The following is a 26,097-nucleotide window of genomic DNA, read 5'->3' on the forward strand; positions in this document are numbered from 1 at the left end:
TGGGCACAGAGCCAGGAGTAGCTCCTGAGGTCCTCTGGGTGTGCTCCCCCTCAAAAAAAGAAGTAATGATAGTCAATGGGGGGGGTGCTGGCACGTGGCCAGTCTGATTCAATTCCCATGTATCCCATACGGTTCTGGAGCAAGGCCAGGAAACAATCCCTGAATGCTGAACCAGAACCCGTGAAGGCCAGAGCTATAGCACAGTGGTAGGGCGTTTGTCTTGTACTCAGTCAACCCAGGATCCTGGGACTCACGTTAGATCCCTGGCATCCCAGATGGTCCTTTGAGCCTGCCAGGAGCGATTTCTGAGCGCAGAGCCAGGAGTAACCCCTGAGCACTGCCGGGTGTGGCCCAAACCCTCCCAAAAAAACAAAACAAACAGACCAACCAGAATTAAGGGGTCCAGAGCAATAGTAGTGCAGCAGGGAGGGCGCTTGCCCTGTGTGCAGCCAACCTGAGCTTGATCCTTGGCATTCCATAGGATCCCTCGAGCACTGCCAGGAGTGATTCCTGAGTGCAGTGCCCAGATGGCCCCTGAGCAGCCCAGGTGTGGCTCTCAAACAAAAATACAAAACAAATCATGGGCCAGAGTGATAGCACAGCGGGGAGGGTGTTTGCCTTGAACATGGCTGACCCTGGCTGACTCTGGGTTCATTCCTATTTTTCATTTTTCTTTTTCTTTAAGGACCACACCCAACAGTGCTCAGAGGTTACTCCTGGTTCTGCACTCAGAAATCACTCCTGGCAGGCTCTGGGGCCCCTATGGAATGTCTGGGATTGAACTCAGGTCAGCTGTGTGTAACTTTTCACGCTGTGTTCTTACGCAGGCCCAGGAAAAGTGTTTTTGTTTTGTTTTGGGGTTCTACCCGGCTGTGCTCAAGGCTTACTCCTGGCTCCTTGCTCAGGAATTACTCCTAGCCTGCTTGGGGGATCATATGGGATACGGGGGATCGAACCTGGGTAGGCCCTGTGCAAGGCAAATTCCCTCCCCGCTGTACTATCATTTCAGCCCTATGCCTGGAGTAATTTCTGAGCGCAGACCCAAGTGTAACCCCAGTGTTGCCGCAGGGGGTAGCCCCCAAACACATAAAAATACAAGACAAAACAAAAGGCAAAGACAAGGTGACGGTCCCACTTGCTGGATTCCGCAGGGACCCCCGCAAACTGCACCCGAATCCATGACCTGTGTTCTGGCGCCCTCGTGCGGTGGATGAGGGAAGCGACACCTCAAAGTGCTTTGTGCGTGCGTGGGTTGTTGGGTGGCTGGATGGTTAGGCGCTAGCCTTGGGTACTTGAATACCCGGGTTCGATCCCTGAATCCCCTCTCCCCCGCATAGGGTTCCTCGAGCTCTGCAGAGACTTTGGTTCCTGAGCACAGAGCCAGGAGTCAGCTCTGAGCACCACAGAGTGTGGCCCCCAAATGTTACAAAAAGCCTTTGATTGATGGCACTGTACCAACTGGTCCAGACCCTGGGAGGAAAAGCAAAGATGCAGAGATATGTGTGTGTGTGTGTGTGTGTGTGTGTGTGTGTGTGTGTGTGTGTGCACAATGCTTCCTCCCAACCCTGCCCAACCATATGACCATTGATTGTCTCCCTATGGATTGTCAGAAGGCGAGGGCCTAGGGTTGTACAGAGTTTGGAGCTTCGAGAGCATCACTTCACTGGTTTGATTCCGGGGTGTGCCGAGCACCACCCCAACCTCTGTATTCTGCATTTCCCCTAGCAATTTCTCCCTATCCTCCACAGCACAGCCAGCAGAATGACAAGGCCAGGCCCTCAGAGAGCACCACATTATCCAATGATATGCATAGGCTGGAGACATGGTATTCAGGTGAGGCACTTGCCTGGCATCTTGCTGACCCTGGTTTGAATCCACCACCAACCCCCCAAGAACAGTCTGGAGTTATTCCTGAGCAGAGACAGGAATTAACCCCCAGCACTGCTGGATGTGGCCCGGCCACTCTCCCTGCCCCACTCATCAAATATGGAGGACACCACAGACAGGCCTGTGGGGCAGCTCCCCATCTCCCCTTCCTGATGACAACCTCGACGCCGATGAAGGGAGGGGGGATCCACTGAGACTCGGGATTGACATGCTGTGTTTATTGTGTGTGGCCAGCGGCAACCCCAAATGGGCTCATCCATGCAAGGGGAGACAGACACCCCTGTTAATACCACCTAGGAAGGTCCCCAACTTTTGACACCCAATGCTATATATTTATCAAATATTTCCCACACATAAATGACTTGACTTTTGCGCTGGTGAAGAGGAGGGTATGAAGCAGGTCACCATCAGGGGCCTCCCCAAGACTGCTTGGGACTCCTGTATAAGAATGGGGAGATCCAGGGCGAAGTCATCTTTCATAATGGTGCAAAGGCAGGTAAGGGGAGCATCCCTCAGCCCCTGTCTTGAGCAGATCCAAGAAGGGGTTCAAAATAGAGAAAGGAGGTGAAGGAGCATCGGGGCAGGCATCTCCCAGTCCAGATCAGTAGGCACCAGGTTCTTGTCTTGGGCGCATTTGGAACTGGGCCGCTGGCTGGTCTCCTGCCCCATCAGCGAACACTGAAGGGAGAGACAGAGATGGAGAGAGAGAGAGTCAGAGAAGGGGATAGAGGGCTAGAGAGAGAGCATGAAGGTAGTGTGTTTGCCTTGCATGCAGAAGGACAGTGGTTCGAATCCCAGCATCCCATATGGTCCCCTGAGCCTGCCAGGACCGATTTCTGAGTGTAGAGCCAGGAGTAACCCCTGAGCAAGCCAAATATGACCCAAAATCCTCCCCCCCCCAAAAAAAAAGAGAGAGAGAGAAGGGGAAAGAGTCACATGGAGAGAGACAGAGACCAAGAAAGAGAGTTGGAGAAAAGTAGAAAATTGATATGGAATGAACCAGAAGCACCAAAAACCAGAGGAGAAAAAAAAAAAACTGGTTCAGGACAGAGCAGTTAGCCTGCACAGAAGAGCCCCGAGTTCCATTCCCCCATCTGCAGCATCAATCCCCCTCCAAAAAAAAAAAAAAAACAAAAGAGAGAAAGAAATTGGGGCCCAAAGCCATACACAGTGTGGGGAAGGCATTTGCCATACACAGGACCAACCCAGATTCGATCCCCGGCATCCCATAGGGTCCCCCCGAACCTGCCAGGAGTGATTCCTGAGTGCAGAGCCAGAAGTAAGCCCTGAGCACCTCTGGGTGTGGTGACCCCAAAGAAAAATAGAGTGAATGTGACTTGAAAGCAGGGGACATGGACAGGGGTGTGATGGGGCTTGGGGAGTCACCTGCGGCAAACCCTGTCCTCCGCTTTCGGGGCTGCTGAACAGGAGTGACCCCTATCCTTCACCACTAAGGTGCGGAGGGCAGGGAGCAGTCCGGGGCAACACTGCTCCTCACAGATCCTGTAGGTGCAGTTGCCACAAAGCCTCTGCGTGGACCGGGCCACCACAGCGTCATCGTAACAGCAGTGAGTCAGGGGATTGAAGGTTTTCTCCCCGCAACGCCCTTGGGATTGGCACAGGAGCCACAGCGAGCCCGTGGGAGGCACTGTGGAGATGGAAGAACAGGGCTGGTGGGTGCCAGCTCTGAAGAAAGGTGCCCCCCATCCCCAGGCATTCTCCTGAACTGAACTCACCTGGGACCCCACGGGAGCAGAGAGAGGTCAAGGACCAGACAGTGGCCAGCAGCGCTGTGGGGGAGACAGGAATTAGGGGGTGCCTGGTTAGCTGGGACAGCAGCTGACAGAGTGGCAAAGTTGGGGGACCCTGTGCTCATCGGGATCTGCTGTGTAGACATTGATGAGTGGGTGCTAGGGAGAAGATGTTCAGGTTCTGGGGTGTGGGGTGATCTTTAGGGCTGAGTGACCCAGGGACCGGCATCTGGAATCTGGGGTGAGCACAGGGTCCAGAGAGAGGGTGGAGAAGAGGAGGGTCTGGTTAAGTGTGGGGGGTGCTGGACAGGGCTGGGTGAGAGAAGGGGGGGGCGCCTTACCCAGGACGCGGTGCTGGGGTGCCATTCTTCTGGGTTGGCAGTCTGTGGAGGTGCTGGTTTGTGCTTTTATACCTCTCGACTGGAGGTGACGACATGGGATCAGCTCCTAGCCCGGCCTGCTCAGACACGCAGGCTCCCCTGGGGCAGCGGGAGAGGGTGGCGCTTCACTGTTAACTACGTGTTTGTCCCCCAATCTTTTTCTTTCGTTTTTGGGATATGCCCCATGGTGCTCAGGGCTCAGTCCTGGTGGGAATTAGGGGCCATTGGCAGTGCTAGGGATTGAACCTTTTTTTTTTTTTTTTTGGTTTTTGGGCCACACCCGGCAGTGCTCAGGGGTTACTCCTGGCTGTCTGCTCAGAAATAGCTCCTGGCAGGCACGGAGGACCATATGGGACACCGGGATTCGAACCAAACACCTTTGGTCCTGGATCGGCTGCTTGCAAGGCAAACACCGCTGTGCTATCTCTCCGGGCCCGGGATTGAACCTTTTTTTGGCTTTTAGACTACACCTGGCAGCGTTCAGTGGTTACTCCTGGCTCTGTGCTTAGAAATTGCTCCTGGGGGCCCGGAGAGATAGCACAGCAGCGCTTGCCTTGCAAGCAGCCGATCCAGGACCAAAGGTGGTTGGTTCGAATCCCGGGGTCCCATATGGTCCCCCGTGCCTGCCAGGAGCTATTTCTGAGCAGACAGCCAGGAGTAACCCCTGAGTGCCGCCGGGTGTGGCCCAAAAAAACAAAACAAAACAAAAACAAACAAAAAAAAAAAAAAAGAAAGAAATTGCTCCTGGCAGGCTTGGGGGATCATATGGAATGCTGGGAATTGAACCCAGGTCTTGGGTTGATGGCTTGCAAGGCAACTGCCCTACTGCTGTGCTATCTTTCCGTCCCTCCCCCCTCCCCAGGACTAATTCAATTTGAAAAAGTCTCTTCATCCATATATTGTCTCCCCAGTTCTTGTCTTTGTCCTTCAAATACAATTGGGTGGCTTGAATTTGGGGCACATATGGAATGAGCATGTAGCCTGGCCTTTTGGGTCTTCAACCCCTGTAGAGAGGTTTTGTCACAGTTCCTGCTCGAGGGGCCAGTCTGGCGAGTGTCCCCTCTGTCGACACTCCCCCAATACCTCCTGCTCACTCCAACATCTTCCACCCTAACAGGGCTCTCAGAAAACTCCTCAGGGGCCCCTTTACCCCACCACCTGCCTCTCCTGAAGGAAGCTACCCCATAGCTTTTCCATGAGACCCCAGGACTCTGCACTCCCTTTCCTGTTTGTGCTCATTGCTAACCAGGGTCATTCCTTCCTCCCCATCCAGGATTTAGAATGTTCTATTACCCCTTCACAAGCAAAGTTGAGTCAGATGAATCAGAAATAAGTGGTGGGGAGGGGGACAGAGAGATAGTACAGAGGTGGGGTGTTTGCCTTGCATGCGTTGATCTGGGAGGGACCCGGTTCGATTCCCGGCATCCCATGTGGGCTCTCGGCCTTCTAGGGGCAATTTCTGAGTGCAGAGCCAGGAGTAACCCCTGAGCACCACCAGGTGTGGCCCAGAAATCAATCAATCAATCAATCAATCATTCAATCAATAAATAAAGTTAATAAAAAAAAAGAAATTGGAACATCTATGAAATGATGTGATTTGTATGCAAATAGATATAGGCCAATCTTGTATGTGGAGAAGGATGAACTATTTTTTATTTATTTATTTATTTATTTTTTGTTTTTGGGCCACACCCAGCGATGCTCAGGGGTTACTCCTGGCTGTCTGCTCAGAAATAGTTCCTGGCAGGCACGGGGGACCATATGGGACACCGGGATTCGAACCAACCACCTTTGGTCCTGGATCGGCTGCTTGCAAGGCAAACGCCGATGTGCTATCTCTCGGGGCCCAGGATGAACTATTTGTATTAGTCAATGGAATGCTTTGTTGGTAAAGCTTGTAAAATCTATATAAACTGATTGGAACTTTGAATCAGGATCCTTTTCTTTCTTTTTGTTTTGTTTTGGGGTCACACCCAGCATCACTTAGGGTTCCTCCTGGCTCTGCACTCAGAAATCGCTCCTGGCAAGCTCAAGGGACCATATGGGATGCCAGGACTCGAACCACCATCCTTCTGTATGCAAGGCAAACGCCCTACCTCCATGCTATCTCTTCGGCCCAAATCGGAGTCCTTTTCAAGACTCCACTGGTTGGATGAGACTTGGACCTAGGCTAGCCCAATAAATTCCCTTTTGCCCCTTGGGAAAAATAAAAAAAAAGAATGTTCTACCAGTTTCTGCTGCTAAGCAGCCCCCAGAGGCTCTTGTTTTGTTTTGTTTTGAAAGGGACAAGAAGTTTTTGCTTTTCATAAATACACGTATAGTTTAAGTTTGAAGTTTCCCTAAGCTTACAAGGCGTCCTGTTTGGTGACCTTCAGAGCCACAGGCTAGCATTGGCTGAAGGAGATAAGAATCTGGCTCTACTCAAGGAGGGCAATGTCCGCCCAATTTGCTCATGCTTTCTGTTATCTTTGCTTGCAAAACTTTTAGTAAGGTGGAGTAAGGCGGCCACCCCCACCTCCAGCCTTTAAGGTAAAGAAATGTGACCTTAAGTTTCATATTTTTCAGTAGGATAAAAATGTAACTTTTAGGGCCCGGAGAGATAGCACAGCGGTGTTTGCCTTGCAAGCAGCCAATCCAGGACCAAAGGTGGTTGGTTCGAATCCCGGTGTCCCATATGGTCCCCCGTGCCTGCCAGGAGCTATTTCTGAGCAGACAGCCAGCAGTAACCCCTGAGCAACGCCAGGTGTGGCAAAAAAAAAAAAAAAAGTGACTTTTAGTGGTGGTCTGTTAGGCTTTAACGATTGTTTCTTTGTTTGCTAAATATCTCTTTCTTTTAACTGAGTTGTACTGTATTCCTAAGTAATATGTGACAAACAGAATACTACTTCCCTTTGAAACAGTGCTCTATAAAAACACTGCTTCAGTAATAGTTCGGGGTCTTTGCTCTGGGGTTCATCCCTGAGCACTGACCCTGGTGTCACCTGGCACCAGAAAATAAATCACCCTTTGCAAATTTGCATGGCTTCCGACTCTCCTTGAAACGCTCGAGACGCCGCTCGAGAGAGGGGGACTGATCCCCGAACCCCAACAGTTTTATTGGGGTTACACCCAGTGGTGCTCAGGGGTTACTCTTTTTTTTTTTTTTTGGTTTTTGGGTCACACTCAGCAGTGCTCAGGGGTTATTCCTGGCTCTGTGCTTGGAATTCATTTCTGGCAGGCTCAGGGGACCATATGGGATGCCGGGATTCAAACTGGGGTCTGCCCTGTATTGGCTGCATGCAAGGTAAACACCCTTACCGCTTTGCTTATCGCTCTGGCCCCTCAGGGGTTACTCTTGTGTCTGCTGAGGGAATACTATGGTGTTAGGGTTCGTTGACACCCATGTCAGCGCTGAGCATCAGAGACCACCTCCCATAATGCAAGACACAAAAGGGGGTTTAATTGATTAATCAAGATCTGAGCCTCATCCAACAAGGACCCCGAGTCAAATCTTCAAGCACTTGATATAGAAATCACAAGTAGTAAGTAGTATATTCATTTCATTGTATAGGTGTCCTATTAATCACTGGTTTTACTGGCTCAACTTTGGTTGTCTAGGAATATTCTGATTCAGACCTTGATTGTCTAGGAATTTGAACCCTAGTTGTCTAGGGTTACTCTGATACAAACTTTGGTTGTCAAGGATTACTCTGATTCAGACCCTAGCTGTCCAGAATTAGGATTATTCTGACTCAAACTTCGGTTGTCAAGGATGCCTTTTCAGATGGAGCACTCCAAGCTCACTCAACCCCTAGTTCCTTATTTCTGGAGGGCATCAACTTAAATTTTATTTCTCTTTTTTTTTTTATTTATTTGTTTGTTTTTGGGCCACACCTGGTGATGCTCAGGAGTTACTCCTGGCTATGGCTTCTGGCTTGGGGACCATATGGGACGCCGGGGCATCAAACTGTGGTTCGTCCTGGGTCAGGTGCATGCAAGACAAACACCCTATCGTTGTACCACTGATTTTCTTTCTTTCTTTCTCTTTTTTTTTGGGGGGGGTGCCACACCCGGCGGTGCTCAGGGGTTACTCCTGGCTGTCTGCTCAGAAATAGCTCCTGGTAGGCATGGGGGACCATATGAAACGACGGGATTAGAACCAACCACCTTAGGTCCTGGGTTGGCTGCTTGCAAGGCAAACACCACTATGCTATATCTCTGCGCCCCCCTACCCCCAATTTTATTTCTAAGTTAATTCTTTCTCTGCCTTCAACTAGGAGTGGAGAAGTACACTTTACTAGGGTTTGGGTTTGTCTTAGTCTCAAGTAGTTTATCATGGATTTAGGGGAGGAATTTTGGTCCTTACAATGGGATGCCAGGGATCATTGGGATGCCAGTGGTTCCCACTGTGCTATCACTTTGGCCCTGAGGCTGTGAGTTAGATCTCTGGCGCTGCCCGTTTGTGCTGATAATCTCGAGGCATGGGTTTGGGGAGCCCTGATAGTATTGCAGAGCCTGGTCTCCCCACCATAATTTTAGTATATGTGCTGCCGAAGCGAGCACATCCCCACCATAATTTGAGAGTCGGGTCCCACAACTGTATGTGTATGAGTGAGTGTGTGTAAGATGACACACAGCTATTAACCCAAAACAAGAGTTCCCCCATCTTCCTCTTTCTGTTAAATCTCTCCTTTGATAGGCAAAAACCCACCTGGATCACTCTGCCCTGCCCTGCCCTGCCCAGAGTACCTGGTTCTGGAACAATAAAGAAATGTTCATTTTTGTATTGGTGCTCAAAGAGATACCACGAGGGAGAAGCCACTGATCCATGACTTGCCTGACCAGATTGGTTTATTTATTTATTTATTTATTTATTTATTTATTTATTTATTTATTTTGGTTTTTGGGCCACTTCTGGCTATCTGTTCAGAAATAGCTCCTGGCAAGCATGATGGTACCACATGGGACACCAGGATTCGAACCAACCACCTTAGGTCCTGGGTTGGCTGCTTGCAAGGCAAATGCCACTGTGCTATCTCTCTGGCCCCGTGGTTTATTTATTTTTTTAATTTTTTTTTTTTTTTTGGTTTTTGGGCCAAACCCGTTTGATGCTCAGGGGTTACTCCTGGCTATGCACTCAGAAATCGCCCCTGGCTTGGGGGGACCATATGGAATGCCAGGGGATCAAACCGTGGTCCGTCCTACGCTAGCGCTTGCAAGGCAGACACCCTACCTCTAGCGCCACCTTCCCGGCCCTATTTTTTTAATTTTTAATTTAATTTATTTAAAGAAAATGCATAGGCCCAGCAAAATATGGGTTAAAAAAAAAAAAAAAAAAGCTTTGTCCTAAATACAAAAAGACCTTATCCCCGAAGTTCTCTGGCATAAGACTGACTCTGGGCTCCAGGCATCCTAGGTTGTCCAACCCCTGAGTCATTCTCTGTGGCGAATTTTTTTTTTTTCTTTCACATTAGCTGATGTTGTTGTCGGTTTCTGTAGTTATAGATTCTGGTTTCAGTGTTTCATAGAAGTCAGGATGTGGAGCATCCTCCAGTTTCACCTCACCATCAAATGTGGAGCGTCCTACCCTGCAAGCAAGTTACTGCTGTCACTGAGTCATCTGGGTGTCAAGGGAACACTCCTTGGAGTAAAGTCAATGCCAGGGTAGCGGCAGGGTCTCCCCTGGTAGAGGTTTGCCTCCTGATGATATTGTAGACAATTGTGGTTGTTTCTGTAGATAGTCAATGGTTCAGGGGTGTATGGGCAATGCCCGTTCTTCGGAGGCCTGAGCCAAGTCATTATGCCTGTGTTCAGGATATAAGGCCTAACTGCATTACAACATTTGTGTTCCTATCTCTGTTAGATAATAACTTGTATTCATACATAGTAATTTTCCCATTTTAATGTGCCTATGCAAAAGAGGAACAATGCCACAATGTATTATTGGTGCCTCTTGGGAGCCGAGGGAACAAGTCCGACAATCCCCTTAACTTGGTTCTAACATAAATTCTACTTTTTTTTTTTGGCTTTTGGGCCACACCCGGCGATGCTCAGGGATTACTCCTGGCTGTCTGCTCAGAAATAGCTCCTGGCAGGCATGGGGGACCATATGGGACACTGGGATTCGAACCAACCACCTTTGGTCCTGGATCGGCTGTTGCAAGGCAAACACCGCTGTGCTATCTCTCCGGGCCCTCTAACATAAATTCTAAAGTGAACGACTCTTCTACCATAATTCCTTGTTAAACAGATCACAAAGAAAGAAAAACAAACAAACAAACAAAAAACAGTGGGCACAGTTGTCACTGTATAACGGGATATTCAATAAGAGCTATAGCCGTTAAGGAAATACATCTAGGATATTCATATATGCATGTCCCTTTTATGTCATTAGAAATAGTCAGAATGGACCCGGAGAGATAGCACAGCGGAGTTTGCCTTGCAAGCAGCCGATCCAGGACCAAAGGTGGTTGGTTCGAATCCCAGTGTCCCATATGGTCCCCCGTGCCTGCCAGGAGCTATTTCTGAGCAGACAGCCACGAGTAACCGCTGAGCAACGCCGGATGTGGCCCAAAAACCAAAAAAAAAAAAAAAAAAAAAAAAAAGAAATAGTCAGAAGGAGGGTGCTGAATCCTGAACACCACTTTGGTCTGTGATTTGGCCTGCTATAGTCTGCAAAATAACTCCTAGCAGTTCCATATCGGAAAATGCCTTTGAGTGGGAACTAATCAGAACCTAGTATGGTAGCAACCACTGTTACACAATGAAGAAAGGTGGAGGACAGGCGGCTGCTGAGAGTAGATAAGTAGGAACAAAGTATTGATTTCTTTTCAGCCTGAGAATCTATTTTTTCACTATGGTAGTTGGTTGGCAGCTAGCTTGGGTGGGGTTAATAATGTGCTTCATGGGGAACCAAGAACTGGGGGTAAAAACAAAAATATGAAACGCTTCACGAATTTGCATGTCATCCTTGCGCAGGGAATGCTAATCTTCTCTGTGTTGTTCCAATTTTAGTATATGTGCTGCCGAAGCGAGCACCAGCTTGGTTTATTAATCTTTCGCCATTACCCTGCTTCTTCAGATTCCTCTGTATGTGGATGGGAAATACGGTGCCTGGGGTGATCCCACAATGTGGGTTTTGTTTTACAAGTGTGTGTGTATGTGAGTGGTTGTGTGAGAGCCTCAAAAATTGCAACCACAACAGCCCAGGCAAAAGGAAAAATAATTTTCTTTTCAAAAGTGGCAGGGGAGGGCCCGGAGATATAGCACAGTGGTGTTTGCCTTGCAAGCAGCCGATCCAGGACCAAAGGTGGTTGGTTCCAATCCCGGTGTCCCATATGGTCCCCCGTGCCTGCCAGGAGCTATTTCTGAGCAGACAGCCAGGAGTAACCCCTGAGCAATGCCGGGTGTGGCCCAAAAAGCAAAAACAAAACAAAACAAAAAAAAAGTGGCAGGGGAGGGCCTAGAGTGATAGCACAGTGGAAAGGGTACTTGCTTTGCACACGGCCAACCCGGGTTCCATCACCGATATCCCACATGGTGCTCTAAACACTGCTAGAAGTAATGCCTGAGCACAGAGTGAGGAGCAACCTTTGGGAATCTCCAGGTGTGATCCCCTTAAAAGAAAAAAAAAAAAAAAGGTGGGTCTGGAGCAATAGTAAAGCAAGGAGGACTTGTGTATGAAGCCAGGAAGAAACTTCAAACATCACTGAGTGTAATCCCTCCCCCTCAAAAAAAAGAGGACCTGTTGGGCCCACTCACACACCATCATACATTCACACACACACACACACACACACACACTTGTGAAGACTTTTCAATTTGTGGTGGGGAGATCAAACTCTGTAGCACCACCAGGATCCCCCAAACTCCCATCAGCCCATATGAGCAGTGCCAGGGATCTGACTTGCAGCCTCGGGACAAGGGTGATAGCACAGTGGGAGGGCACTTGCCTTGCACACCTGCCTACCTGAGTTCAATCTCTGGCATTCCATAGGGTCCCCTGAGCCTGCCAGGAGTTATTCCTGAGTGCAGAGCTAGGAGTAACTCCTCAATACCTCCAGGTGTGGCCCCCTCCAAAAAAAGAAAGTGTGACTTATGTATTTTTTGGCCACACCTGTCGGTGCTCAGGGATCTCTTCTGTCGGGATTCAGGGGACCTTGTGCTCTAGGGGAGAGGGGCACCAAAAGGAAAAGAGGGGGAAGACGGGGGGGGGGGGGGGGGGGTTTGCAGTGGAGTCAGGGACGCTCTGTATGGCAGTGCTCACTCTACCCAGAAGAGGGCGCTGAGCCCAGCAGTCTATTCTGGATTTCTCTGGAACCCTGACTGTGCTGGGGTGCAAAAGGGCGCGGTGGGAGTGAGAACACTTGGCCGATACCCAACAAATCCTTGAGTCACAGACTCATGTTTAACTTCCTGAGCAGACGAGGGAACAGATGCACTGCCCAGAATCCAGGGGCCTTTGCCACCTGAGGACAGTGTGACCCCCCCCCCCCGCAAAGTCGGGGTGTCTGTTTCCAGACTGTCAGTTGCTGTCCAGACCCCCGGGCAACGCCTCTGTGTTGGCACGAGGCATCCGGACCCGGTCCTGCCCCATATTGGGATGACTTCATCACAGCCTGGCTTCCTTCCACTTCCTGAAGTGGAAGGTTCTGCCAAGCCTGGGGTGCAGAAAACCGGGCCCCCCGCCAGCATGACAGGGAGAAGCAGGATTCCAGGGCAGGTTTGTGGCTGTGGCTGAGTGGGGAGCCAGCCCCCCTCCTGACCTGGAGTCGTATCAACAGGGCTGAGTCACTAACAGTGGGGTGAGTAGGGGTGGGGAGGTAACAGGCTGACTGGGGGAATCTGTGGTCTGTTTCTAGATGGGGACAACTGAGTCACTCACTTGAAGTCACAGACTTTGGGACAGACTGTCAGGACCACGTCTTTGCATACAAACCGTCCCACCAGGTTTGGCTCCTCCCTAGGACCCCGACATTGGTGGTAGGGGGGCTTGTGGTCAGGAGTCTCTGCACAGAGCACAGATCTGGGGTGCAGGACACCAAGGGCAGCAGAGATCCAGGATGGGCTACATCATAGGACAATTCTGGGGATCAGTCCAGGGGGCTGACCTGCTCCACACCTGCAGGAACCCCAGTCCCAGGTGACCTAAGTGGGGGGGGGGCAGAGCTGGCACCCATGTGGAAAATGAGATGTCACCCTCTTCCCTCCCTTTCTGCCCCACACGGGGCCCCTCTGCCTGGAATGTGCCCTAAATTCTGCTGCACCAAAGATCCCATGTTATTTCCACCCTGAGTCAGCAACCTTGTTCTCCCAGGAACTCGAAGGAATGTGCTGGCATTCCAGGTGAGCTGAGGAATGTCAGGTATGCAGGAGAGGGGCGGGGGGGGGGTTTTCCCAAACCTGATATGCAGGAGGGGGGCTGGGGTTACCTGGGGGGGCTGCATGGACTGTGGGACTCCCTGGAATTTCTATGCTGGCCCAGGAAGAGGCTGCCCTGCTGTCAACTCCCATCACGTCTCAGCCTTCGGGCAGCCCCTTCCCTGGGAGGGTCCCGGGATTGAGGGGTCCCACGACTGACGGGTCCCACCAGGACGACCCTGCACACAGAGATCCTGAGCCTCTAGGGAACCCAGAGGTTCTGGGCTGTGTGTCCTGAAGCAGGCAGAGCCCCAGGGGATGAGACTCAGGGTGCGGGCACCCCACACCCCACACCTTACCATGGTTGGCTGTGGGTGGGCAGGATGCTTGCTGGGCTGTGACCCCAGAGCCTGATGTATGGGGGAGCTCAGCTTGAGGTCCCCTGGGAAAGGAGGATCCTTCCAGGTTAAAGGAGGGGCTGGACCAAGACCCTCAATTCCACCTGGCCCCACCCCCACCTGCTGCAGTTCCTCCCCTCATCATAGTCAGTAAAGTTCCTATTCCTGCTCCTCCCAGACTGTCCACTGTCCCCCAGTTCCAGCATCACACAGGACGGTCCTTCTGGCCCCCACTCTCCTTCTTGCATCTTCTCACTTTCTGCCTTAACCCCTAAACACTTCTTTTTGGCAGGGGGTTGGGCCACACCCGGCTGTGCTCAGGGGTTACTCCTGGCTCTGTGCTCAGAAATAGCTCCTGGCAGATTGGGGGACCATATGGGATGCCAGGATTCGAACCACCATTGGTCCTGGGTTGGCCACTTGCAAGGCAAACTCCCTACCTCTTTGCTATTTCTCCAGCACCCCATTTTTTTACCCCTAAACACTTTTGAGCTCTAATTGTCACTTCTCACTCTGCACCCACCTAGGGTCTGCTCCACAGCAGGGGGCAGCCTTGGGGACTCCTGTGAGGAGGGGCTTGGAGATTTTTCACCCCAATAAGTCTCCGCTCAGGAGGAAGACGGGTGTCAGGACCTCAGTGTGAGGTCCTGTAAGGTCTGATATCAGGGTTCATGCCTTAGCAAGAGGTGCAGGTGGGGATTGAGAGGAGGCAGAGCAGCCACCATCAGATTTGCATATGTGCTGCCATCGTCAGACCTGCAAATATTCTGCCTCTCCGTGGTGGAATTGGGGACCCTGGTCTGGACCCTCCTTCAGCTTTACTCGGCTCCTCCTTTCTCAGAGGACCTTGAGCTGGGCTCCCCCATACATCAGGCTCTGAGGTCACAGCCCAGCAAGCGTCCTGTCCACCCTGTCAACCACAGTGAGGAGTGGGCTGTGGGGTATTCGGACCCTAAGTCTTATCCCCTGGGGCTCTGCCTGCTTCAGGACACACAGCCCAGAATCTCTGGGTCCCCTAGAGACCCTGTGTGCAGGGCCATCCCTTTGGGATCCCTCAATCCAGGAACCCTCCCAGGGAAGGGGCTGCCCGAAGGCTGAGACGTGATGGGAGTTGACAGCAAGGCAGCCTCTTCCTGGGCCAGCAGAAAAATTCTGGGTAGCCCCACAGTCCATGCAGATCCCCTGGGTAACCCCAGCACCCTTCCTGCATACCAAGCTTGGGGAACCCCAGCCCCCCTCCTGCATACCTGACATTTCTTAGCTCACCTGGAATGCCAGCACATTCCTTCGAGTTCCTGGGAGAACAAGGTTGCTGACTCAGGGTGGAAATAACATGGGATCTTTGGTGCAACAGAATTTAGGGCACATTCCGGGCAGAGGGGTCCCGTGTGGGGCAGGAGGGAAGGGGCGATACCCCACTTTCCCCATGGGTGCCAGCTCTGCTCGCCAAACCCAGGTCACCTGGGACCGGGTTCCTTGCAAGTGTGGGGGCTAGTCACTGCCTCCAGGACTGATCCTGGACTCTCCAGGACTCTCTCACGCTGTAACCCATCCTGGGTCCCTGACTGGCCCAGCCCTATAACAGGATTGGGGAGTCATCAGGTGCCCCCTGGAGCCTGCTCAATGCATGAACATAAATTGAGCAAGCTCGAACCTTCTGGGCCAGGGCAGAGGCTGATGAGCCCCTGGTGCCCTGCACCCTAGATCTGTGTTCTGTGCAGGAACCCCTGACATCAAGCCCCACATTGTGCGAGGTCCCAGGGAGGAGTCTGGACTGGTGGGACCATCTGTGTGCAAAGATGTGGTCATGACAGTCTGTCCCCAAGCCTGTGATTTCAAGCGAGTGTCCCCATCTGGAAACCGACCCCATACTCCCCCAATTAGCCATCACCCCCACCTCTCCTCTGAGTTGGTGACTCAGACCCACAGGCACAATTCCAGGTCAGGAGGGGGGCCATGTTCCCCGCTCAGGCACAGCCACAAACCTGCCCTGGGATCCTGCTTCTCCCTATCATGCTGGCGGGGGGCCCGGTTCTCTGCACCCCGGGGCTTGGATGAACCTTCTAGAACAAAATGATGTCTGGAGGTGCTCAGGAAGTGGAAGACAGCCAGGCTGTGATGAAATTGCCCCAATGTGGGGCAGGATGGGGTCTTTATGCAGCGTGTCAGTACAGGGGTGTCGCCAATGTCTGGGACAGTCCAAAATAAACACCCCGAATTTGCTGATCCCACTGCTCTTAGGTTCTAACCAGAGGTCCCTAGATTCTGGGAAGCACATACGTCTTCTCGTCTGACCTAGAGGTTAAATCCTGTCTTTGCGGAGGTGAAATATACAATAGTGAGTGGTCGGGGTGCTTGCTCTCATGCAACTCATTCAGGTTCAATTCTGGCACCCTCTTTGGTCCCCAAACCCTGACAGCAGTGATCCCAGAGTGCAGAGCCAAGACTAACAGCAGGGTTTCTGGGCCAGCAGAGAATTTTGGGGAGCCCCACAGTCTATGCAGCTCCTCAAGTAACCCAAGCCCCCCTCCTGCATACCAGGCTTGGGGAACCCCAGCCCCCCCTCCTGCATACCTGTTTTTTTTGTTTGTTTGTTTTTGGGTCACACCCAGCGGTGCTCAGGGGTTACTCCTGGCTGTCTGCTCAGAAATAGCTCCTGGCAGGCACGGGGGACCATATGGGACACTGGGATTCGAACCAACCACCTCTGGTCCTGGATTGGCTGCTTGCAAGGCAAACACCGCTGTGTTATCTCTCCGGGCCCCCTCCTGCATACCTGACTAAGCCCTGAGCATGGTGGGGTGCAGTTAGAAAAACAACAAAACAAGAGCCAGAGAGATAGCACAGCGGTAGGGTGTTTGCCTTGCACGCGGCCGATCCAGGACAGATCCAGGTTCGATTCCCGACATCCCATATGATCCCCCGAGTCTGCCAGGAGCGATTTCTCAGTGCAGAGCCAGGAATAACCCCTGAGCGCCACTGGTCGTGATCCAAAAATCAAAATAAAACCAAAAGCCCGAAAAAAACACTGTTCCCCAGGGAGCGGTTAGGCCCCCTCCATGCCACAACCCCGAGTCCCTGCATCCCCTCTGGCTCCTTGAGAACTTCCGGTGATGCTGTGGAGGTCCCTTCCCCTGCGTTGGTTTCCAGGGCAACAAGAGGCTGCATCAGGACCAAAACCCTTAGAACGAAGGAGGTGCAGGTGGTGGCGGTTCACGGTTGTCCCCTGCAGGTTAGTCCTGGGAGTGCAGGGTAGCCCCCACATAAACAAGAGCGCAGGGAGCCTGGGGGTCCCCCTCCTCAGGGACACCTGCATCTCTAAAAATCTCCTGACATGGAGTCCCCGCACATGCTGGCCTGCTCCTAGCTCGGGGCTCCCTGAGGCCAAGCAAGCGGTCCCCCCTGGGGAAGTTCCCCTCATCAGTATCTTTTCAGCTTCACTTTAGGAAGAGGGTCGGTGGTTTCACCCACAAAGGGGAGAAGCCTGGGAGGTCTGTGCAGGGTTTGAATTAGGGGTCATGACCTTCCTACAGGGCCTGAGCCTGGTGGGGATCTCCTGGGTGGGTTTGGGGGTGATTAAGTCAGGCATGAAGCACCAAGACCCCTCTGAGCAGGGGGGCAAGAGGGGATTCCTTGAACTGTCATTGGCTTTGGAGGAAATGCAGGAGGAAGGTTGTTTTGAGAACTTGGGGGCACCCCTCTGAGTAGCCAGGAGCTCTCATGTGTCCAGGATTTAGGGGAGGTTCCCAATCTGTGCTCAACCCCAGAGATGGGGACACACTGGGAATCTCTTCAGATAAGGGGTGAGCTCATCTCTGCAGATTCAAGCTCCAGCCTTCTGCACCTCTCTGCACCTCCATTTTGGCACATGTGGAAATCTAGGCTCACTCCTTGCATCGCGTGATATGAGAGTGTGGGGGAGACCCCAGAGGCGTGGAAAAAGGAGCCCCAGGCTCCCAACTTTTCCATTAACTGTTTGTGGTGATTTGGGACAAGAGTTATGAGCTCATCAAGCCTGCAGGTACCACGTGAAGCCGGTTTATATTAATCTGTTGTGTTTTTTTTTTTAAATCTGTTGGTTGCCATTTTTGGGCAACATCTGGCTGTGCTCAGGGCTTACTCCTGGCTCTGTGCTCCAGGATCAATCCTAGGACTAGGCTTGGGGCAACCCTAGGAAGTGCTGTGGGGTGATTGAACCCAGGTTGGCCCCCTGTAAAACCAGCTTCCCATCCACTGTAGTATCTCTCTGATTTCTCTCCTTTTTTTTGTTTTGTTTACTGTGGGGTCACACTCCACAGTGTTCAAGGCTCACCCCTGGTTCTGCACTCAATCAAAGCCTGAACCTGGCAGTTTCTGGGGAATCAGTCTCATGCAAGGCAAGTGACCTCCCCTCACTGAACTATCACCCCCAAGCTCTGAAACCAGTTACTATATGGCCCATTTCTGCACCCAGGGGTGAATTATCTGAAATCTCCTGTCTCTGTGGCTTAAGAGTCTGCATTGTGACAAACTCAGTGCATGAGAAGTGACAGGGGCTCCTGTCAGACCACCATAGTGGGTGTCTGTCCTGTCCCCAGACCATGCTCTGGGTCTGTGAATGTAGGAAGTAGCCAAGGAGGAGACAAGAAATGACACGGGGGACGGGAGGACTGTCCTGAGAGGGGGTCAAAGGAGGAAATGCTGTCCAGCACCCCTCTTCCCTCCCCTTCAACCCTCTGTCCACCCCTCCTAGGGGACAGACACGGGGTCCAAGGACTCACTTGTTACCACATCCGTTCCCACCTCTACAATGCCATATATGTCTCTCCGGAGGTAAGGGGAGGGTTAATGGAAGGATGGAAAGGTGCCAGCCCTGATGTGATTCCATCTGAGGAGCTGCCTCATCTCGCCCTCCCCCAGGCCACCACCCCCATTTTGCTTCATGTCACGTGTTGTAGTGGGGGAAAGACTAGACTCTTAGATGCCTGGGTCTTTGCCAAAACAGGATGCAGGGACCTGGAGCCCCACATTTCCAGGGATGGGCTTGAGTAGTAAGGAGAGGTGTCAGCCTGCCCTGGGGGATAGATTATGCCTCCACCATCTGGGGGTGTTAAGTCAGAGCTGGTGCAAGAAGTAGAAGATGGGGGCTCGCTGTGCTGCTGGTTATCAGGGGAGAGGGTCCCCCGGCCCTGGACCAACATTCTCTGGGGAGTTTGCCTGGCCCCGTGCAGGGAGCAGGACGACATGGGGGGAGTTTGAGTCAAGGGAATGTGAGAGGTGCAGGTGTCCTTGAGGAAGGGGTCCCAGACCCCAAACTCCAAGCGCTCCCCTTTTAGGTGTTAAGTAGGAGCTCTGCTCTCCCGAGTCCGACCGGCAGGGGACGCCCCTGAGCAGCTCTGCCAGGACTTGCCTTACCTGCAGAAGCGCCAAGCCCTGGTGCCCAACATTGAAGAAAGGAGTGCCCCCCGTACATTCGGGGGGGGGGGTGCGTGCAGAAGGGAGTCAGAGCAGGGCTTCTAAGGCAAATGTACTGAACCCCTGCCTGCACCCCTAATTGCTTGAGCTGAAATGTTCATATTTTGGTATTTCTCTCCAAAAAGTTGCAAGTGGCCTAACTCCCCATCCTACTCACTAGAGAAAACTTTGGTTTTTTGGGTTTTGGGTCCGGCGGTGCTCAGGGGTTACTCCTGGCTCTGGCTCAGAAATTGCCCCTGTAGGCTGGGGGACCATATGGGATGCTGGGATTCGAACCACCGTCCGTTCTGGATCAGCTGGGTGCAAGGCAAACGCCCTGCCACTGTGCAATCTCTCTGGCCTCTTTAGAAAGACTTATTTTCTAACACAGTCGCTGACCCACATTCAAATCTTATGGAACTCCCGGAAGAATATGTGACAGCTTAGGGAGGGGACCCCATCTAGTGTAGAGTAGTGGAGAGATTGGGGTGGGGTCCGGAACCTGATTCAAAGGTCTGGAGCCTATATCTTGTATGCACAAGGTCATAGGTTTAATCATTTTGTTTGTTTTCATTATGATTTTTCTGCCAATGATACTCAGGGGTTCCTCTTAACTCTGCACTCAGGGATCACTTCCAGAGGGCTCAGGGGACCATATGGGGTGTTGGAGGTCAAACCCCGGATCAGCTGTGGGCAGAGCAAGACTTTACCTGCTGATTTATCTCTTCAGTCCTAGGTCCAATTTCTTTTCTTTTTTTTTTTTTTTTTTTGGTTTTTTTTTGGGCCACACCCTGTGACGCTCAGGGGTTACTCCTGGCTATGTGCTCAGAAGTTGCTCCTGGCTTCTTGGGGGACCATATGGGACGCCGGGGGATCGAACCTCGGTCCGTCCTAGGCTAGCGCAGGCAAGGCAGGCACCTTACCTCCAGCGCCACCGCCCGGCCCCCTAGGTCCAATTTCTAATCCTCCATAATCTCCCAAATACCATCAGAAAGAACCCTCCCAGCCAGAGCCAGAAGTAGCCTCGAGCACTGCCAGATGTGAGTTCATTCCCTCTCCCCAAATGCAGCCAGAGGTCATGCAATGAGGTTGATGGACTTGATTTAGGTGGATGAGTAGATCAAAGTGTGTGTCCATATTTATTGGCATCTCATTAATTTATTTCTAGGCTTGGGGACCTTGCCCAGCAATGTCCAGTGACTTACATCTAGCTCTATTATTGAGGGGGGTCTCTCTCCAGTAAGTATTCAGGGGGCCCTTCCATGCCAGGGATCAAACCCGAGTCTGACATACAAACCATGTCTGCACCCTGCTATGCTTTCTCTGGCCCACTTCTCCTATCTTGCTTTCCCTATTTCCTGTTTTTATCAGCCTCTTCTATCCACACTGCTAACAGGCCTAACATGTGTCATGTTTTACATGAGTAAGCAGGCAGGAAGCAAATGTCTTGCTTTACTGATAAGTATCATGTGTCTGTCTACCTCTGTAGTAGTGTCTGCCGTAGAACTTTTTTTTGTGATTTGTTTTTGTTTTGGGGCCACACCCAGTGGCACTCTGGGGTTACTCCTGACTCTGCATTCAGAAATTACTCCTGGGGTACTCTATAGGATGCCAGGGATCGAACCTGGGCCAGCTGTGTGCAAGGTAAATGCCCTCCCCAGTTGTGCTCTCACTTCAGCCCCTTCCCGTGAAACTTTATCCCACGCACTAGCTCTGCAGCCACACTTGAGTTCTGGGTTCTTCCTATTATCAGAATAGGAAACAGATGGGTCCGTGCAGTCACTGACTTTGGAAAGTGGTGCTGCCCGGATCATCTGGGGAAACTCGTTGCTGAGACTGGCCAGCACATTGTGGGTCCCTTTCTTGTGAGGCTCTGAGTAAAGCTTGTTTTTTTGGGGGAAGTAGGGGTTCTACGATGAGTCCCCTCTTAGCCCTGTGATTTGGTGAAGCGGGAAAGACACCCAGTGAGTCTCATCACAGGCCACAGGGGAGTGTTTACGGCATTGCACTGGCCATTTTCTTTCCAGGGGAACAGGAAAGAAATGGAAGATTCTGAGATTTAGATCATAGGCTGGATGGGAGGGCAAAAGGAAATACTCGTTGGTTACAAAGCGTTGACACGTTCGTTTGGAAAGTCAGTCTACAAAGACGGAACTAAAGATGGGCTGTAATTTTATGCACAGCTAGACGCTCACATGACACGCACACACACACAAACACATGCTTATACACACACACACATACACACACACACACTTCCACACTTCTAAAAGCACCCTTAGCGCACCCTTCCAGTCTGACCGACAGAGGGAGTGCCAAGCTCAGTTTAGCACTAAATTGATCAATTCTCCTATTCCATTTCCATCCCCAGCAAGTGGTTCCCAAATATTCTGACATCAAAATATTTTTCGGGTTTAATTTAGTTTTGGTTTGAGGCCACACCGAGCAGTACCCAATGCTAACTCCTGGCTTTGCACTGAGAAATCACCCCTGGCAGTGTTCAAGGGACCCTATGGGATGCCGAGGATTAAACATGGGTATGCTACATTCAAGGCAAGCATTTTATCAGCTGTAGTAGCTCTCTGACCCGTCAAAACCCATTTATATAATTTTTTGAACCACACTCGGAGGTGCTCAGGGCTGACTCCTGGCTCTACCTTCAGGGATCACTCATGGAGGTGCTCCCGGGACCACACGGAATGCCAGGACTGAACCTGGGTTGGTCATATGCAAGGCAAACACCCACCTGCTGTCCTATTGCTCCACTCTCAATAATAAGGACGATTTTGGGGCTGGAGAGATGGTTCGGAGGATTGGACGTTTGCCTTGCACGTGGCCAAGCTGTGTTCAATCCTGACACCCCGTGGTCCCTGGAGCACCACCAGGAATGATCCTTGGACATATAGCCTGAGTGGACCCCGAGCACCGTTGCTCAAAATTATTATTTGTTTTGGGCCTATGCCTGGCAGTGCTTGGGGGAGCCTCTGCAATGATGGATATTGAACTCTGGTGGGTTATACTATCTCTCCAGGCCCCCAATTTTTCTACTAAGAATTATTGGAGGGGCTGGAGAGATCGCATGGAGGTAGGGCATTTGCCTTGCATGTAGAAGGACGGTGGTTCAAATCCTGGCATCCCATAAGGTCCCCTGAGCCTACCAGGAGCGATTTCTGAGCGTAGAGCCAGGAGTAACTCGTGAGTGATGCCGGGTGTGGCTAAAAATTAACAAAAAAAGAATTATTGGAACCGGACTGGAGTGATTGCATAGCAGTTGGGCATTTGTCTTGCATGCACTGACCTGAGTTTGATTCTTGGCATCCCATACAGTCCCTTGAGCAATGCTTGTAGTAATTTGCTGAATGCAGAGCCAGGAGTAACCCCTGAGTGCCACTGGGTGTGGCCCCAAAACAAAGCAAAAATATTATTAAGAGGATTTAAAAAGGGGGTTGGAGTGATATCACAGCAGTAGGGCATTTGCCTTTCATGCAGCCCACCCTGGGCGGTTCGATCCCCAACATCCCATATGGTCCCTAGAGCCTGCCAGGAGCGATTTCCGAGCACAGAGCCAGGAGTAAGCCCTGAGTGCTGCCGGGTGTAGCCCCACAAACAAAACAAAACATATTATTAAGAGCATTAAAAAAAGAATGATATAGTGTGTCGGAGTGACATTACAGAGGGTAAAACCCTTGCATTGCCATTGCATGTGGCTGATTTAAATTGTAAACATGTAAAAATAAAACAGAAGCAATTGATGGCTTCTAGTGCATGTGGCAGGGTGATCCCAAAACAGGACAGAAGAAGGAGGGCGGAAGTGTGGTTTTAGTCAGACCCCCAGATGGCGGCGTCTATGAGTTTCACTAGACCCAGAGGCACCCTGATGTCCCCCCAATCCCCCCCCCCAAGGGAGGCGCTTGGCCAAGAGCAGCAAATAAACCCGAATTGCTTAAACCTCGTCGCCAGGAGGCAGGCTTGGGCAGCGGTTCCACCGCAATCTCTCCCTTAGGGTTGTGGCTGGCTGGGAGCAGCTGGTGGTAATTGGTGACAGGTGACACATGTCCTTAGGTCTGTGACATCAAGGGGGAGTGGACACGGCATGAGGGGCCACTGATAGGACAGGGGTGGAGGGAGCATAGGAAAGAAACAAGATGGGAAAGGGGCCATGGAAAATATTGTATTATGAACAACCTTGTAACCAGGGTGTGTTTGTTTTTGTCTTGGGGTCACACACAGCGGCACTCAGGGGTTAATCCTGGCTCTGCACTCAGGAGTCCCCCCTGGCAGGCTCCGGGGACCATATGGGATGCCAGGAATCGAACCAGGGTTCTTTCCAGGTAGATCGCGTTCAAGGCAAACTCCCTACCACGGTGCTATTGCTCTGGCCCCTGGCGTTTAAATAAAAAACATTTTTTTTTTTTTGGTTTTTGGGCCATATCGGTGATGCTCAGGGGTTATTCCTGGTTATACACTCAGAAATTGCTCCTGGCTTGGGGAACCATATGGGACACCGGAACTACAGTCTGTCCTAAGTTAGCACATGCAAGGCAGATGCCCCATTGCTTGCGCCACTGCTCCAGCCCCAAAATTAAAAAATTTTTTTTTTTTTTTTTTTTTTTGGTTTTTGGGCCACACCCGGTAACGCTCAGGGGTTACTCCTGGCTATGCGCTCAGAAGTCGCTCCTGGCTTGGGGGACCATATGGGACGCCGGGGGATCGAACCGCGGTCCGTCTCCTAGGCTAGCGCAGGTAAGGCAGGCACCTTACCTCGAGCGCCACCGCCCGGCCCCCAAAAAAAATTTTTTTAAAGAAAAGGAATCACGGTAGGGTGATGGAAAGAAATAATGTGTAGACCAGGGTCTCTTTAGCCTCATTGGGATGATCCCTGAACATGGAGTCAGGAATAAGACTGAGCACTGTTGGGTATGGCCCCCAAACCAAAATAAATATAAGGGCTAAAAGGGACTGGAGCAATAGTACAGTGAGGAGGGCGTTTGCCTCCTATATGGCCACCTCAAGGTTCCATCTCTGGCATCCCATAAGGTCCCATAAAGCACCACTAGGAGAAATTATTTTGGGGGGTGTTTTGTTTTTTGGGCCACACCTGGCCATGCTCAAGGGTTGCTCCTGGCTCAGTGCTCAAAAATTGCTCCTGGCAGGCTGGGGGGACCAGATGGGATGCCGGGGATCTGAGGTAGCAATGCCATACTGTGTGCTATCGCTCCAGCCCCCAACAATTCTTTGTTTGTTTGTTTGGGGGCCACACCCAGCGATGCTCAATGGTTATTCCTTGTTTTGCATTCAGGTCCTGCCAGGAGGACTTCTTAAATGCAGAGCTAAGAGTAACCCCTGAACATCGCCGGGTGTGAACCCCATCTCCCCAAATTAAGAAATATCTGAGGATTAGGAAAGAATTTTCCAAGGGCTGGGAGGTGGCTTAGCAGAATGTCTGCCGTGCATATGTGAGCCCCTGGATTCCATCCCAGACACCTCCAAAAAAATTAAAAGGAAAGAAAATTCCATGTCTGCGTAGATTAGGAGAGAAGCCAACGTGAGGGGTTCTGACTGAGCACATGCTTTGCCTGTGAGAGCCCTGAGTTCAATCCAGGCACCTCCTGGTTCCCCGAGCACCTAGGGGAGAGCCCCCCAAGGACAGATCCGAGAATGGCCGCAGAACCCTCAGCAATGTGGTGACATCCCCCCAAAAGTGCATAATTATCACAGTTTATATGAAATATGGAGGCATCTACAGTATTCCTTCCATGCATGTGCACTCAGCCCTCCATCTCAGGGTGCACTGCAGGTTTTATGGGAGACCTGGGCCACCCCCAGGTGGGACTCTAGAGTCTGGTCTCCAACTCCTGAAAAACCACTGCTGGCTTTGCTCAATGAGTTCTGGGAGCAGATGCAGGGTATAGTGGGGCCAGGCTAGGCATTGAGTTTGAGCTGCCCTGTACACTGGTGCCGATGCACTGAACCACCAGCCCAGTGTCTGGGTATGACCAGCAGTGGCCCTGGGTCCCCTGAGCACCACTAGAGAGCACCCCGACCCCGAAATAAATAAAAGAAAGAGAAGGATGTCATCTGTGGCCAGAGCAATAGTACAGCAGGGAGGGCATTTTTATTATTTTTTTGGTTTTGGGGTCACACCCGGTGACTCTCAGGGGTTACTCCTGGCTATGCACTCTGAAATTGCTCCTGGCTTGGGGGGACCATATGGGATGCCGGGGGATCGAATTGCAGTCCGTCCTAGGCTAGTGCTTGCAAGACAGATGCCTTACCTCTAGCACCACCACTCCAGCCCCTGGGAGGGCATTTTTTATAGTAATCTGAGGATTTGAGTTAGATACCTGGCATTCACAAGGTCTCCTGAGCACCGCCAAGAGGACCCCTGAGCACAGAGCTAGAAGTAAGCTTTGAGTATCGCCGGGTATGGTCCAAAAAGGAACAAGAAGAAAAGGAAAGAAAGGAGAGAAGCAGGAAGGAGAGAGGGAGGAAGGAAGGAAGAAAGAAATGAACGAAGAAAGGAATGAAGGAAGGAAAGGGGCCGAAGCAATAGCACAGTGGTAGGGCCTTTGCTTTGCATGTGGCCTACCCGGATGGACCTGGGTTTGAATGCCAGAGGGCATTCCATATGGTTCCCCGAGCCTGCCAGGAGCGATTTCTGAGCGCAGAGCCAGGAGTAAGTCCTGAGCGCCGCCGGGTGTGGCCCCAAAACAAACTAACAAAAAACAAAATCAGAAGGAAGGAAAAGGAAGGGAAAGAAAAAAGGAAAGAAGGAAGAAGAAAAAAAGGAAGGAAGGAGGAAGGAAGAAGGAAGGAAGGAAGCTTGTACTGTGTGCAGAGAAGTCCCTTAAACCTCTACTCTCTCTCTGCTCCCGAGACCCCACATTCATTGGCCATTGCGGCCCCCCC

The 26,097-nt window shown here is 51.5% G+C and overlaps 1 non-coding gene across 1 annotated transcript; it reads right to left on the reverse strand.

Moving 5' to 3' along the window:
* Positions 1-10,930: 10,930 nt before the first annotated feature.
* Positions 10,931-11,035, reverse strand: LOC126029102 (U6 spliceosomal RNA). Its single transcript, XR_007502756.1, has one exon. It is a non-coding gene; the product is annotated as a U6 spliceosomal RNA (small nuclear RNA).
* Between the last annotated feature and the right edge of the window lie 15,062 nt (positions 11,036-26,097).

The sequence above is a fragment of the Suncus etruscus genome, chromosome 14 (genome assembly GCF_024139225.1).
Source record: "Suncus etruscus isolate mSunEtr1 chromosome 14, mSunEtr1.pri.cur, whole genome shotgun sequence".
Taxonomy (NCBI): Eukaryota; Metazoa; Chordata; class Mammalia; order Eulipotyphla; family Soricidae; genus Suncus; species Suncus etruscus.